Source organism: Melospiza georgiana, chromosome 9 (assembly GCF_028018845.1).
Source record: "Melospiza georgiana isolate bMelGeo1 chromosome 9, bMelGeo1.pri, whole genome shotgun sequence".
NCBI classification, from domain to species: domain Eukaryota; kingdom Metazoa; phylum Chordata; class Aves; order Passeriformes; family Passerellidae; genus Melospiza; species Melospiza georgiana.
In genome coordinates, this window is record NC_080438.1 from 16,358,915 (window position 1) to 16,363,555 (window position 4,641).

Sequence of the window (4,641 nt, forward strand, 5' to 3'; positions counted from 1 at the left end):
TTTTGGGAAACTCACCACTTCAGTCATCTACTGACACACTAAATATTTTTCCTGGGGGAAAGAAAAAAAAAAAAACCTAGGATGTTGTCACCTTATCACAGGGGTTCCATACTGTTGTCTTCTTGTCTCAAAAGTTTCACACCTTCTTGGTGCTTCTCACGGACAACTCCTCAGATTACTGACTCTTTCTTCTTCACAAAGCAACCAACTAACCCCAGCTCCCTTCTCACCCAGCCACCCCACTCTTTTATAGCATCTTCTTCTCACTGGTTACAGCTGTGGCCTGTTAAAGTCAGGCCTGTTCCTAATCTTTGATAATTGGCCCAGCTGCAACTCCTTAGGGGTAAGATTACTTTCTACATTATCTTTATTTTCTTATATTCTATCCCCCTACAGTAGGACACAGAGACAATAAGGCCTGGAACATGCAAGTTTTGAGCAGACACATATTTTATATTTGTGTAACTTCCCCCAGAGAGTCTGACTTACCTCTTGCCCCCTTATGAATGAGGACTCTTGAAGCCTACCTAAGGGGAACTGGGGTGATGAAGCTGAGGGAAAAAAAAAGACATTGAAGTAAACAAAGGGTTTTTTATTTGTAATGAAAGCCCTAAGTGTCCTACTGGCAACCCCAGTGCTGTGGGCAGCAGGGGAGCCTGGCTGGTGGTGTGGGTGCTGCAGTCACCCCGTCCCACCCTGCTGCCTGGGGTCAGTGGGGTCAGAGGGTGGCAGGGTGGCTGTGGGCCTGCAGGGCTGACTGTCCCTGATGTGGGCTCTCAGTGTGGGCTGGAACACAGCAGAAAAGGAGGCTTGTGCCCATGGCAGCTGCTCCCTGCATTGCCATGGCAACACATCTGTTTCCTCCATTTCCCCATTCCTGCCAAGGGAGAGCCCCAGCCCTTCTGGCATCAACACAAGCCCAGGAAAAATCCAAGTCTCAACAAAACACCTTTTCACTGGTCCCTCTCTCCCCAGGCTGCAGCCCTCTCTGCAAAGACTGTAAAAGCCTTTACTCTGTCATGGACAGAACATTCTCTTACAAACTCTTGCCTTGCTGCTGCACCCCTGTTTTTGTAAAGCACCTTAACTCTTGAGCCCGTGGAGCATAAGGGCCAGCAGAACCCCACACCCCTCCCCACCCCTGGGTATCATCACACCCCACAAGATGCAGGAGCCCCCTGCTTCACCACCTCACTTTTTTCAGGCATGCAAGGTTTTATTTACCCCCCTCAGACACTTGATAAGCACTAGATTTTTTTTCCAGGTCCTTTTCACATGTTTCCGACCAAAAAATCTTTTGCTTTGCCAGATTTATGGCAAAGCTCCACTTGCAGGAGGTACAAGCTTAAGTTGATGCACAAGTTGGACTCACGACGTCCCAGCCTCATTTTTCTGAAGAAAACAGCTACAAGTACTTGGGTGCTCACAGGAGAGTGTGGGTTATGGTGCTGAGGAGAGAGTCCCAGAGCTCTGGAGGAGCTGTGAACAGCACAGGTACTGTGGCAGAGCTGGCTCATTGATGCTCCAAGTGCCTGGCTGCTGGTGCTGGCAGGGATGAGCCCTTGTGCAGCTGGTTTCTGCTAATGGATGTTATCAGCAGTTTGGAAGCAGTGCCGCTCCATTTTCACAACCTCTGCAGAAACACTTGCCAGCAAAGGCAAAGCATGGGCTTGGCAGCTCATTGGGGTGGCCATGCCAAGCTCCTGGGGCAGGAGCAACCAGCCCTACCTGCTTGGCCAATCCAGCCCTCAACTGGCAGGGCCACGTGGTTGCTCCTCATCTGTGCAAGTGCCAGGCCTTGCAAAGCCATTTCCATCAGCTCAGAAAGTTTATTTTCTTGTCTTTTCTACTGATTCATGCCCCTGATAAGCTCTCTGGTTTGAAAAAAATGTGTCCAGGCCCATGGCTTTGTAAAAATTTTCAGCTCATTGAAGGCACAGGGGTGACACCCCCAAGGGTTAGGCTGTGTTTCCAAGGAGCACTGTAGCCACCCTGTAGGAGCACATCTGTGCTGGGATTCATTTACCATGTCCTGCCCCATGCAGATACAGTGTGGGCTCTGGCATGTTGCGGGTGATGGTGAGAAGGGTCAGTGTTTCCAGAATGACACTGGTAGCACACTGAGCTCTTGCAGTGAGGATTTAGCAATAGGTTTCTTGTATTTAAAGGAAATAAATTCTGTCCCTTTGAGGCTGTCAGTTCTCCTCAGTGCGTCCGGCACAGAGATGCTGCAGTCATGTGGGTAAATCAACTGCCTCATGGGTAGCATCACCTTCAAAACATAGGTGAGAAGTGCTCTGCTGCTTCCAGCTGTCTTGCATCCAACCACAGTAAGGATGCCCCTCTCACTCTCCAGCCCTGCATTGCAGAGGATCATGTGCTTTGGGAGAGGGACAAATGGGTAAATGAGGTCACAAGTCTCCCAAGCACTAATCCTGCCTGTATTTGCTCCTCCATTTCAGTTTCCCAAAGCTACTCTTTGAATAGGGTATTATTTTGCTCTGTGGTTTTGTTTGCAACTTGTTCTGAACTCATCTAGCTCCTAGATATAGCCAAAAACTTGATCCTAAGGATAACCTTGTGACTGTACTGGAGTTTTGTGCTACTTAAACGACTTTCTTCTCTCTGCTCCCAGCAAGGAAACAGGATGCCAGAGCTTTGCCAAAATATTTTACTAAATAAATAGAACTGCAGGCAGTCTCCACAAGCCAGTCCAACAGTGCCACATGACCCCAGCTGGCAAGAGACAAGGGTTACATTTAAATTCAATTTTAATTCAGAAAAACATCAACACTTATTTACCACAGTTCATAAAATTCATGTGACAAAATTCCTCTAACAGAAAGTTTAGTAGCTCTCTTACTCCAGCAATGTAAAAGCACAACAAATCAAGTTAGTCTGTGCTCCAGCATATCATACCAGGCCGGAGCAACACATGCACTACAAAGGGAATGCTTGCTGAAATCTCTGGGTGCTCTGTGGCTCTTGGTGCATCTGGAAGTCCTGAATTCCCTTGCCACCTGTGTCAGGTTCCAGAGGGACCTTAGAGTTGTCTGAAGTAGCACAGGTCTGCCTTTCATGTAATTGCAGCACTGTAAAGAGACACGGTCACTCATGTCCCATTTGGCCCATTGGGAGATGTTCGGAAGGAAGCCCCATCTTGCCATGACCATTCTCAGTGTCCATGCCACTGCCACCTGTCACAGGATGTGGTCCCCAGACCCACTGCTTTAGGTGCATCTTCCCGAGCTTGGCAGCAGGGGAGAGGATGGACTGATAAAATCATTCTTAGTAGAATGGTTCAAGAGTGCCTGTAATGCAGGTGTGTTACTCCACCCCTGGGATCACACACCTTGCCAGTGCTCCCCATGGTGGTACCTGGGAACCTAGCCCTCACCAAAAGCCATCAAACCCCACTGCTCATGATTAATTCACTCTTTGACAGTATTGTATTTTAAAAAACAACTTCCCTGCCAGCACAAGCTCCTTTAAACGTGTGCCTGGGGCCAGAGGACCAGAGTGAGGTCCTCATGCTGCTCTGGGCTTCCTTATGTGGAAGCTCCTTCCTTATGTGGAAGCTCTGGGGCCATTGCCATTCACTGCACGTCTGCCAATCTCATGTTCCCCTATGACACACCAAAGTTCTCAATCCCAGTGGGAACAGGGCAGGTCCAGCCCAGATCTGTCCCTCAGGTGCTCTGCATCCAGTGTAACAGAGAAGGGCACGGTGATGGGAAATCAGGAGCTGAGCCTGGTGTGCCAGGCATCCATGGGTGGAGGTGGGCCTGCAGAGAGCTGCTGTGCTGAGCTGCCCTGCTGGTGGGACACCCAGGGCCCTGCCCAGCCCCTGCCCCAGCAGGGAAGACACTGAGGGGCCCATCCTCACCCTCTTGTCAGACCCCCTCCTGTATCCATACTCCTGCAGCATTCCCAGCCTCTGCCTGTGTGCCACTGCAGGGGCAGCACGTCCCCATGCCAGCCCCCTGCCAGGGCTCACCCAAAGGCAAAGCCAACTCAGGCTGCTGTGTTTGCCACTCTCCTCCCTCCACTGGGACCACAAGCACCAGAGAGAAAGTAATTCCTGCTCTATCTTGGCAGGACAGTGCTGTCTTGGTATGAAACACCAAAACTGAAACACATTATTCCTTACAACTTAAAAAAACTGAAATGAGGAAAACATCCTATACCAAATGCAGGCAGCCCAACTGCCTTTGGAGCAATGTCCAAATCTCCTCAGATTTATAGGGGAGTGTGTCAGATGCAAGGACTGACGGCACCATCTCCCTGGCAGCACAGGCACATGACAGGGGGGAGGAAGCAGCCCTTCCACCCTGGCTGTGGGCTGGCAGGGCTCCCAAAATACCCCCAAGCCCTGGCAGAGCACAGAAACCAGAGTGGGGGAGTTGCTCCAGCAGGAATGGTTTTTTTCCTGGCCATTTTGCTGGCTGCTGGAGTCAAGCAGTGGAAGGAGGTGCACAGGAATGGAGACCATGCAGCTGTAAATCCTGTCAAGGATAACGATGTTTTTTTAAGCATATTTTCTTGATTTCCCTCCCAAGGGACCAAACCCAAAAGATGGTTTGATCTTTAGGTAACCCAGAAACAACGTGCTTCCCAAACAAATAATCACATTGCAGTCTG